This window comes from Leptonychotes weddellii, chromosome 16 (assembly GCF_054177405.1).
Source record: "Leptonychotes weddellii isolate Sample4059 chromosome 16, ASM5417740v2, whole genome shotgun sequence".
In the NCBI taxonomy this organism is placed as follows: domain Eukaryota; kingdom Metazoa; phylum Chordata; class Mammalia; order Carnivora; family Phocidae; genus Leptonychotes; species Leptonychotes weddellii.
Genome location: NC_138384.1, coordinates 38,682,832 through 38,694,507, shown reverse-complemented (window position 1 = coordinate 38,694,507; position 11,676 = coordinate 38,682,832). Strand labels below are relative to the sequence as shown.

At 39.2% G+C, this 11,676-nt stretch overlaps 1 long non-coding RNA gene across 2 annotated transcripts in view; it reads left to right on the top strand.

Annotated features, from left to right (window-relative positions):
- Positions 1 to 14: 14 nt before the first annotated feature.
- LOC145717659 (uncharacterized) overlaps positions 15 to 11,676 on the top strand; it is a 43,004-nt gene continuing 31,342 nt past the window's right edge. For both annotated transcript variants that reach the window (XR_014141029.1, XR_014141028.1), the window contains exon 1: positions 15 to 154. This is a non-coding gene — a long non-coding RNA (uncharacterized LOC145717659). The remainder of the gene's footprint in view (positions 155 to 11,676) is intronic.

Below are 11,676 nucleotides of genomic sequence, written 5' to 3'. Positions count from 1 at the left end.
CGCAAGCGCGGGTGCTAGCTGGAGCTGAGGAGATCTCTGGGAGGCCCTTGGGGTTTAAGGGTGGGCTATCAGGGGAGGGGCTTCAAGGCTGCCCCGGACTGAAGGAAACGCGTTCTGGGAGCTTGGCGTCGTGTTTGTTGCTGAAAAATCCCTGGTAGGTCTTAGAAAGAAGTCTTGACACCAGCAAACACATAATATACGTACTAGGCGCACAGCAGGTGCTCAATATATATGCCCAAGTAGAATGTGGATCTACATCAAGTACTCAATAAAAATATCCCCAAACCCTAGTAGAACGGGGAGCGGACGACACAGAAAGGTCGCTCACGCTTGCTCGCTCTCCCTCCTTCCCTTCCTTCCTCTTCTCGTTTTTTTTTTTTTTCTCCTTCTTGCAGTTCTGAACAAATTGTTCTGTAAATTCTGTTAGGTTAAGGTGATCCATAAATTTGCCCCCCCCACCCCGTTATCGGCCATTTCTCTTTCCTCAGTTTTAGTTACCAGCCCCTCAACTGCCATCCCCTCCTCTTTTGGTGAGGTCAATAGTAGCCTAATGCTGTGTTACAATGTGTACATCATTCACCTCACTTCCTTGCATTATTAGGCATTTTATCATCTCGCGTCACAGAAGAAGGGTGAGTATGGCCCAATAAGTAAGATATTTTGAGAAAGAGAACACATTCACATAAGTTTTGTTATATTATACAGCATATTGTTATAATTGTTCTATTTAATTATTATTTCTGTTAACCTCTTACTGTGCCTAATTTATAAATTAAATTTTATTATAGGCATGTATGTATGGAAAGAAAAACAATATGGGGTTCATCTACCCTTCCAGGCATCCCCTGAGGGTCTTGAAATGTGTCCTCTGAAGATAAGGGGGGACTAATGAATTGCCATTCAGATGTCCTTTATCCTTACTGATTTTTTAAAATCTGGTAATTAGAGGTATGAGAGAAGTGTGTCTATTTCTGTTTTCCCTTTAGTTTCATCAGGTTTTCAAGTATTTTCAAGCTCTGTTAAGTACTTATATTTATGTTTTTGTCTTCCTGATGAAGAGGATTGAAAAGTGAACATTAGGAAGATATCTTCGGAAGTCTTTCTCAAGGGAATAATCATTGAATTTGTCATGTCCTGGGTTCATTAGGAAAGGAATAGGATAAGCCCACCAGGATTTATCCACCACTGCAGCATCCTCCCCATCTCAAATGTTTTGATACAGTAGTTAATTGATAGAAGAAGTTCTTCTCTCAAGAATATAAAACTTAAAAAAAGAATACAAAACTTTAGAAATTATTTAAAAATGTTGAGGCCAATCTTATTTTGCAAATAGAATATATATGAAGTAGGAGATACATGAAAACTACAATTCTGGATTTGTCTATTTCTCCCTTGAGTTGGTTCAGTTTTTGCTTCATGTATTTTGAAGCTCAATTGTATAGTATATTCACATTTATGATTGTCTTCCCAGTGAATTGACCCTTCTATTATGAAACGTTTTTCTGTGTCTCGTCTTAATGTCTATTTTGTCTAGTATTAGTATAGTCAGTCTAGTTTTCTTATGCTTACTGCTTGGCTGGTATATCTTTTTCCATTTTTTTCCCCTTGAATCTACCTGTGATTTTATATTTAAAATACGTTTCTGGTAGATCTCATGTAATTTTTTTTAAAAGATTATTTATTTATTTATTTGACAGAGAGAGAGAGAGATAGCGGGAGAGGGAACACAAGCAAAGGGAGTGGGAGAGGGAACACAAGCAAAGGGAGTGGGAGAGGGAGAAACAGGCCTCCCGCTGAGCAGGGAGCCTGATGCGGGGCTCCCCTGGGATCATGACCAGAGCCAAAGGCAGATGCTTAACGACTGAGCCACCCAGGCGCCCCAATTTCATGTAATTTGGGTTTCACATTTTTTATCCAGTGTGACAGTCTCTGGCTTTTCATTGAAATACTTAGTCCATTTATATTTATGTAATTAATAATTTGGTTGGATTTATATTTACTATTTGGTTGGCTTCTATTTGCCACATTTTTTAATTAACTCTCCTTTTTTTGGAGAATTGATCAATTTTTTCTGATATATTTGAATTTTTCTGTTGGCTCTTTACTATACCTTCCTGCATCTTGTTAGAGGTTGCTGTAGGGATTAAAATATGCATCCTTATTAAACATAGTTTACTTAGAATTAATATTGTACTACTCCATGTAAAATATAAGAGCCTTGTAAACGTTATCATTTCATTTACAATTCTTATTCTTTGTCCTACTGTTGTCATGATTTTTCCAGCTACATACATTATAAACCCCACTACACAGTGTTGCATTATTTTGCTTTAAACAGTCATGTATATTAATAACATTTAAAGAAGAAAACATACTTTATATTTATTTTATATTGACCATAATTGATGTTCTTCCTTCCTTCCTGTTGGGACTGTATTTTCATCTAAAGTCACTTCTCTTCAACCTGAAGAATTTCCTTTACTATTTTCTAAACTGCAGTTCTGCTAGTTATAATCTAAATTTAAATTATCTGACTATATCTTTATTTCATCTTCATTTTAAAAGCATATTTTCTGGGCGCCTGGGTGGCTCAGTTGGTTGGGCGACTGCCTTCGGCTCAGGTCATGATCCTGGAGTCCCAGGATCGAGTCCCGCATCGGGCTCCCTGCTCAGCAGGGAGTCTGCTTCTCCCTCTGACTCTTCCCCCTCTCATGTGCTCTCTCTCTCTCATTCTCTCTCAAATAAATAAATAAAATCTTTAAAAAAAAAAAAAGCATATTTTCTCTGGAAATAAAATTCTAAGTTGACATACTTTTCCTTAGCGCTTTAAAGATATTATTCCATGGTCTTTTGGCTACCACTATTTCTAATTAAGTCAGCATTATTCATATTTTTGTTCCCCAATATTTTATGTATTGTTTTTCTCTATCTGATTATAAGATTTTCTATTTGTTGAATTTTGGTAGTTTTGGTCATAGTTTTTGTCCTACCACATTCTGTTAATCCTCTCATTCTAGAACTTTAGTTATAAGTCTTCTTCTATAAGTACCTCTGTTTAGTTTTTTCAATCTTTTTCCTTTTTGTACTTCAGATTGGATCATTATTGATCTATCATGGTGATTACTGACTGTTTCTTCCGATGCCTCCCATCTGTTCTTATGCGCATTCAGTGAAATTTTCATCTCAGTTTTTTCAGTTGTAAAACTTCCATTTTCTTTTTTTCTTTTAAGATTTATTTATTTAAGAGAGAGAGTGCGCAAGCGGGAGGAGGGGCAGAGGGAGATGGATAAGCAGACTCCTCACTGAGTGGGGAGCCCACACAGGGCATTATCCCAGGACCCTGAGATCATGACCTGAGCTGAAACCAAGAGCCAGCTGCTTAACCGACTGAGCCACCCAGGTGCCCCATAAAGCTTCCATTTTCAGTTCTATTTTATACATTCTGTTTTTCTGCGAAGGTTCCTATTGTTGACGCAAAATGAACAAACCTTTTAGAATCTCTAAGAAAGAGAGTTTTATCTGAGCCCAGGTTAGGACAGCTGCCCAGGAAACATGCTCTTCACAGGAAAGAAAGTGCTCCAGAGAAAGAACAGTTTTTACAGGAATATATAGTTTTTTACATCTTGTAAAAGCTCAAAAGATTATAAGTAGCATATAGGCAGGAATCACAAATTTTAATGTCAAGGAATGCAGGGATTAGGAGCATTGATCAATAAATATCTCAAGGAGAAGATGGTTCTCCTTTAGGCTACTCATTCACAAAGCAGATGTACAATGCAAACATGGCTGATCATAAATCAGACTTTTGGTTTGAACAAAGATTATATATAGTCATGCTGACTTAGAAAGAAATCTTAAATGGCTTCCTTTGTGTATCAGGCCTCTAGAGAGTTTGTCTCTCATCATTGTCCATTTATTCGTTATCAAAGGAAATTCTTCAGGTTGAAGAGAATTGACTTTAGATGAAAATACAGTCCCAACAGGAAGGAAGGAAGAACATCAGTTATGGTCAATATAAAATGTCCATATTTTCCATTAAGTTAATAAACATATTTATACTACCTTCTAATTCCGGTATCTGGGTAATCCCAAGTTCTATTTCTATTGATTGCTTTTTTTCCTGCTTATGGATCACATTTTCCAGCTTTTTTGAATGCCTAGTCATTTTTTATTGTATACTGTACATCATGGATACTATGCTGTTGAGAGTTTGGATTTTGTTATCTTACTTTCAAGAATATTGATTTTTTTATAGCAGCCAGTTAATTTTCTGGCAAATCAGTTTGATCCTTTCAAGGCCTACTTTGAAGCTTCTGGTAGATTTAGAGTAGCTTTGCTTTAGGTCTAACTTAGCCCTACACTTAAAATGTGTACTTTCTAGGGTATTAGCAAACTACCAGGGTTTTCAGAAGTGTTTATCCACTCTACGTGTTTTGAATTTCCTGTTTCCCAGTACTGTGTAACTTCTAGAATCACCGTTCAGCTCACAGCTCTCCAGCAGTTGTTCTCTGCTAGGTTATGTGGAGTCTCCCTGCACATGCACAACTTAGTATTAAAATTTTAAGAAAATTCCTATGCACAGTTCTGGGACTCTTCTTTGCAGAGAACTGTTCTCTTGATCCTACCCCATAAATTCCAGCCACCTGAGCCTTCCCAAATAGTTTCATAATATAACTTGAAATCCGGAATTGTAGGGGCGCCTGGGTGGCTCAGTTGGTTAGGCGACTGCCTTCGGCTCAGGTCATGATCCTGGAGTCCCTGGATGGAGTCCCGCATCGGGCTCCCTGCTCGGCGGGGAGTCTGCTTCTCCCTCTGACCCTCCCCCCTCTCATGTACTCGCTCTCTCTCATTCTCTCTCTCTCAAATAAATAAATAAAATCTTTAAAAAAAAAAAAAAGAAATCAGGAATTGTGATGCCTCCAGATACGCTTTCCTTTTCTTTCTTTTTTTTTTTTTTTAGATTTTATTTATTTATTTGACAGAGAGAGACACAGCGAGAGAGGGAATACAAGCAAGGGGAGTGGGAGAGGGAGAAGCAGGCCTCCCGCCGAGCAGGGAGCCCGATGTGGGGCTCGATCCCGGTACCCTGGGATCATGACCTGAGCCAAAGGCAGACGCTTAACGACTGAGCCACCCAGGCGCCCACGCTTTCTTTTTCAAGATTGATTTGGCTATTCGGGTTCTTTTGTGGTTCCATACAAATTTTAGGATTGTTTGTTCTAGCTCTGTGAAAAATGCTGTTGGTATTTTGGTAGGGATTGCACTAACTGTGTAGATTGTTCTTCCAATCTATGAACATGGAATGTCTTTCCATTTCCTTCTGTCATCTTTAATTTCTTTCATCAGTATTTTATAGTTTTCAGAGTACAGGTCTTTCACCTCTTTGATTAGGTTTATTCCTAGGTATCTTACTATTTTTGGTGTAATTTTAAATGTTTTTTTTTTTTTTTTAATTTCTCTTTCTGCTTCTTCATTGGTGTATGAAATGCAACAGATTTCTGTAGATTCATTTTTTATTCTGCCACATTACTGAATTCATTGATCAGTTCTAGCAGTTTTTGGGTAGTCTTTTGGGTTTTCTTTATATAGTATCACATCATCTGCAAATACTGAAAGTTGTACTTCTTCCTTACTGACTTGGATACGTTTTTTGTTGTTGTTGTCTAGATTGCTGTGGCTAGGACTTACAGTACTATGTTGAATAAAAGTGGTGAGAGTGGACAACCTTATCTTGTTCCTGACCTTAGTTAGGGGAAAGGCTCTCAGTTTTTCCCATTGAAGTTGATGTTAGCTGTGGGTTTCTCATATATGGCCTTTATTATGTTGAGATATGTTCCTTTTAAACCTACTTTGTTGAGTGTTTTTTAAATGAATGAATGTTGTACTCTGTCACATGCTTTTTCTGCATCTATTCAAATATACATATGATTCTTACCCTTCCTCTTATTGGTGTGATATATCATGTTGATTCATTTGTAAATATTGAACCCCTTGCAACCCAGGAATAAATCCCACTTGATCATGGTGAACGATTTTTTTAATGTATTGTTGTATTTGGTTTGCTAGTATTTTGTTGATGATTTTTACATCTATGTTCTTCAAAGATACTGGCCAATAGTTCTCTTTTTTTATGGTGTCTTTATCTGGTTTTGGTATCAGAGTAATGCTGGCCTCATAGAATGAATTTGGAAGTTTTCCTTCCTTTTCTAGTTTTTGGAATATTTTGAGAAAAATAGGTATTAACTCTTCTTTAAATGTTTGGTAGAGGGCACCTGGGTGGCTCAGATGGTTAGGCGTCTGCCTTCGGCTCAGGTCATGATCCCGGGGTCCTGGGATCGAGTTCCGCATCGGGCTCCCTGCTCAGCGGGGAGCCTGCTTCTCCCTCTGCTTCTCTCTCTCTGTCTCTTATGAATAAATAAATAAAATCTTTAAAAAAAATAAAAAAAAATCTTTGGTAGAATTTGCCTGTGAAGCCATCTGGTCCTGGACTTTTGTTTGTTGGGAGTTTTTTGATTACTGATTCAGTTTCATTGCTGGTAATCAGTCTGTTCAAATTTTCTATTTCTTCTTGCTTCAGTTTTGGTAGGTTATATGTTTCTAGGAATTTATCCATTTCTTCTAGGTTGTCCAATTTGTTGGCATATAGTTTTTAATAATATTCTGGTTTTTATAATTTTTTAAAAGATTTTATTTATTTATTTGACAGAGAGAGAGAGCACAAGTAAGGGGAGTGGCAGGCAGAGGGAGAAGCAGGCTCCCCGCTGAGCAGGGAGCCTGATGCGGGGCTCCATCCCAGGACCCTGGGATCATGACCCGAGCTGAAGGCAGACGCTCAACTGACTGAGCCACCCAGGCGCCCCAGTTTTTCATAATATTCTATTATAATTATTTGTATTTCTATGGTGTTGGTTATTTCTACTCTCTCATCTGTAATTTTATATTTATTTGGGTCCTTTCTTTTTTTTCCTTGCTAAGTCTGGCTAGAGGTTTATCAATTTTATTGGTATTTTCAAAGAACCAGCTCTTGGCTTCATTGATCTGTTCTGTTGTGTTTTTAGTTTCTGTATCATTTATTCCTGCTCTACTCTTTATTATTTCCTTCCTTCTGCTGGTTTTAGGTTTTGTTTGTTTCTCTTTCTCTAGCTCCTTTAGGTGTAGAGTTGGTTATTTGAGATTTTTCTTGCTTCTTGAGGTAGACCTTAATTGCAATAAACTTCCCTCTTAGAAACTGCCTTTGCTGCATCCCAAAGGTTTTGAACCATTGTGTTTTTATTTTCATTTGTTTCCATGTACTTTTTTTATTTCTTTTATATCCTGATTAACCCATCAATTGTTTAGTAGCATGTTATTTGACCTTCATGTATTTGTGGTCTTTCCAGGTTTTTTCTTGTGGTTGACTTCTAGTTTCATAACATTGTGGTCAGAAAAGATGCATGGTATGATTTTGATCCTTTTGAATTGTTTGAGGTTTGTTTTTTGGCCTAATATGTGATCTATTTTGGAGAATGTTCCATGTACACTTGAAAAGAATGTGTATTCTGCTGTTTTAGGATAGAATGTTCTGAATATATCTGTTAAATCCATCTGGTCCAGTGTGTCACTCTAAGCCATTGTTAACTTGTTGACTTTCTGCATAGATGATCTGTCCATTGATATAAGTGGGGTGTTAAAGTCCCCTACTATTATTGTATTTATTATCAATTAGTTCCTTTATGTTTGTTATTAACTGTTTTATGTTTGAGTGCTCCCATGTTGGGTGCATAAATATTTACAATTGTTATATCTTCTTGTTGGATTTCCTCTTTATTATTATACAGTGTTCTTTCTCTTGTTACAGTCTTTGTTTTAAAGTGTATTTTGTTGGGCCACCTGGGTGGCTCGGTTAAGTAAGCATCTGCCTTCCGTTCAGGTCATGATCCCAGAGTCCTGGGATCAAGCCCTGTGTGGGGGCTCCCTGCTTAGCAGGGAGCCTGCTTCTCCCTCTCCTTCTGCTGTTCCCCCTTCTTGTGCTCTCTCATTTGCAATCTCTCTCTCAAATAAATAAATAAAATCTCTTTTTAAAAAGTGTATTTTGTCCATTATAAGTATTACCACTCCAGATTCCTTTTGACATCCATTTGCATAATAAATATTTTCACATCCCCTCACTTGCAATCTGCAGGTGTCTTTAGGTCTAAAATGAGTCTCTTGCAGGCAGCATATGGATGGGTCTTTATTTTTTTTATCCATTTTGTCACCCTATGTCTTTTGACTGGAACATTTAGTCCATTTACATTCCTAGTAATTACTGATAGAAATGTATTTATTGCCATTTTATTACTTGTTTTGTGGTTGTTTCTGAAGGTTTTTCTCTGATCCTTTCTTGTCTTTCTTTTGTGGTTTGCTGGGGGGTTTTTTTGTGGCTACCATTAGGTTTGTATATAACATCTTCTACATATAGCAGTCTATATTAAGTTGATGGTCATTTAAGTTTTTTTTTTTAATTTGAGAGAGAGAATGAGAGACAGAGAGCATGAGAGGGAGGAGGATCAGAGGGAGAAGCAGACTCCCTGCCGAGCAGGGAGCCCGATGCGGGACTCGATCCAGGGACTCCAGGATCATAACCTGAGCCGAAGGCAGTCGCTTAACCAACTGAGCCACCCAGGCGCCCCGATGGTCATTTAAGTTTGAAGCCATTCTTTACTCCTCTTCTCTGCATGTTTCAGGTATATGATGTCATATTTTACATCTTTTTGTTTTGTGAGTTCCTTGCCTGATTTTTCACAGAAATACTCATTTTTACTGCTTTTGTGTTTCCTACCTTCATACTGTCATTTTTGGTTTCTCCTTTCCACTGAAAGAGTCTTTTAATATTTCTTGCAGGGCTGGTTTAGTGGTCATGAATTATTTTAGTTTTGCTTGTCTGGGAAACTCTTGATCTCTCCTTCTCTTCTGAATGATTGCCTTTGTGGATAGAGTATTCTTGGCTGCAGATTTTTTCCCATTCAGCACTTTGAATATATCATGCCACGCCTTTCTGGCTTGGAAAATCTGCTGATAGCCTTATGGGATTTCCTTTGTATGTAACTGTCTTCTTCTGTCTTGCTACTTTTATTTATTTTTTTAAAAGATTTTATTTATTTATTTGAGGGAGTGTCCTCCACTCTTTTGTCAAGTCCTATAAGTATCCTTATGATCATTGCTTTAAATTTTCCATCAGGCATGTTACTTATATCTGTTTCACAATAAAAAATGGCGTTGTCCTATTTTTTATTTGGGACAAATTCCTGTGTCTTCTCATTTTGTCTAAGTCTCTGTAACTGTTTCTGTGTGTTAGGATGGTCTACTACATCTCTTGTTCTTGAGGGCAATGGCTTCATGAAGAGGAGTGTAGTGTCCCTTTCCATGTTAGGAAGGTCTACTACATCTCTTGTTCTTGAGGGCAATGGCTTCATGAAGAGGAGTGTAGTGTCCCTTTCCATGTAGTGTCCCCTGTCCCTCTGGACCTGGTACTTCTGGGAGTGTCTCCAATGTGTGCTGCATGCACTCCTCTGTTGTGTCCTGGCCACTTTATCCTTCAGGTCAGTCATCTGCAGAGACTCTCTTTGCCTGTTGTGGGCAGTGTTTGGTCCCTGACCTGAATGTGGTGCATTTTATTTTTTTATGTTTATTTTTTAAAATATTTTATTTATTTATTTGACAGAGAGAGAGAGTGAGCACAAGCAGGGAGAGTGGCAGGCAGAGGGAGAGGGAGAAGCAGACTCCCCACTGAGCAGGGAGCCCGATGCAGGGGCTCGATCCCAGGACCCTGGGATTATGACCCGAGCTGAAGGCAGACGCTTAACTGACTGAGCCACCCAGGCGCCCTGAATGTGGTTCATTTTAACTAGGTGTGCTCTGGTCTGCTTGTGAAATGAGACCTATCACTGCCGTCATGGGAAATGAGGCTTCACAAAACTCCCAGGTCAAGAGACATGGTATTGAGCCAGTCTTCTGGGGAAGGGGGCATGCCAAGCTGGGACTGAGGACAGTGTGACTGGGAAGGGTGCAGGGAGGTGGGGTTTGGTGTAAGCAGTTAGGTAGTGAGTATGGGTGCCTGGGTGGTTTCCTTAGGTGGCCCTGTGCTTATGCTGACCGATGGCTGAGGGAAATGATGCCTGACAATTCCTTTCTTCCCAGAGAGCTCTCTGTGAACACTGCCTCTCTGGGACGCTCCAAGATGAGCAGTAACCTCCCCACTGGGTACCCCAGGAGCTCTTCAGATTGCTGTTTCCATGCTCTATGTCTGTGGGCTGTGTGCCTTACCTTTCCCCCAAGAACAGCCCCAATGCCCTCCAAGCTCTCCTATAGCCAAGCATGCTGGTCTTTAAAACTCCAGGCATTAAGCCCCACTGGTTGCAAGAACTCATGAAATTTGGGCCTTCTCGGGGCGCCTGGGTGGCTCAGTTGTTAAGCATCTGCCTTCGGCTCAGGTCATGATCCCAGGGTCCTGGGATCGAGCCCCACATTGGGCTCCCTGCTCAGCGGGAAGCCTGCTTCTCCCTCCCGCACTCCCTCTGCTTGTGTTCCCTCTCTCACTGTATCTCTCTGTCAAATAAATAAATAAAATCTTAAAAAAAAAAAAAAGAAATTTGGGCCCTCTCGCTTTCCAAACAAATTGCTGTGGGGATTCATTTTTCCTGTGCATTCCCCTGTGTGTTAGTCTATCTCTCACCCTTCTCTGCAACCATGGATCCCTTGCTGCTGCCATGACCACGATCTGTTTCTCTCCCAAGCTGCGTCTCCATACTTCCTTCTTCAGTGTGGCCTCTTCTCTGCCTTTAGTTGTGGAGTTTTTTCTGCCAGTCTTCAGATCGATTTCTGGGGTATTTAGGATGATATGATAGTTATGTAGTTGTATTTGTGAGCCTAGGGTCCTCCTATTCCACCACCATCTTTCCCTTCTTATCCACTCTTTTAATTTCTTTGTCCCACCCCATTTCTCCCTTAAAACCTTCCTATTTCCTATAGCTCCCTAGAGCTCCTTTCTACTTGCTAGATGGGATGCTGCCAGCTTCAGGAATCATGGAATAAAACCAATAGACCTTCAGATTTACTCAGTTGAATTTTGTTTTTTAACAACACACACATATAATTATAGATATGTGTATATACTTGGGTTAGTATATACAAATATATTCTTTACTTTTGTCTGCTGAGAGGGCCTGGAAGCAATGACATCCCAGGGAAAATGAGCAATCTCTGTGCCCAGATCTTGGCTTCTAATACCATTCTAAAATGAAAGGAATAATAGCTCTTGGAGAAATGGCTGATTCTAGGACTGGGCAGAGAATATACAAAATAAGCCTGGAATATATTGTAGTACCAGCAAGTAAAGGAAGTACTAAAAAACAAGATGATGGAACTTTGTCAAAGGGCCACAGGAGCCAACTGAAAGAGCTCACAATAGCCAAAGCTGGAACAATTTGAGAAAAAAAATAGTATGGTATAAAATAAATACCCATGAGTCCATCCTGATATAAATAAATGGTTGAATAAATAAATAGATGGGAGTTGGGGTGACTGGCTGGCTCAGTCAGTAGAGCATGTGACCCTTGATCTCAGGGTTGTGAATTTGAGCCCCACAGGAGGCATGGAAATTACTTTTTTAAAAAATGAGAAAAAAAAATAGATGAGAGAATAGATAAATCTCCCATA